Below are 398 nucleotides of genomic sequence, written 5' to 3' on the forward strand. Positions count from 1 at the left end.
ATTGGATACCCATATGCAGAAGAATGAAATTAGATACTTTTCTCACACCATATATGAAAATAAACTCAAAATGGATTAAAGACTTAAACATAAGACCTGAAACTATAAAACTGCTAGCAGAAAACATACGAGAAAACCTTCTTAATATTGGTCTGGGCAATGATTTTTTTGGTTATGACCCCAAAAGCACAGGCAAGAAATGAAAAAATAGACAAATGAGGTTGTATCAATCTAAAAAGCTTCTATGCAGCAAAGGAAACAATTAGCAAAATGAAAAGGCAACCTATATGTTAGAGGATATTTGCAAACCACATATCTGAGAAGGGGTTAATATCCAAAAGATATAAGGAATTCAAAATCAATAATGAGAAAATAAAACAAATAAAAATGAGCAAAGG

This window comes from Galeopterus variegatus, unplaced genomic scaffold, assembly GCF_000696425.1.
Source record: "Galeopterus variegatus unplaced genomic scaffold, G_variegatus-3.0.2 Scaffold5081, whole genome shotgun sequence".
NCBI lineage: Eukaryota > Metazoa > Chordata > Mammalia > Dermoptera > Cynocephalidae > Galeopterus > Galeopterus variegatus.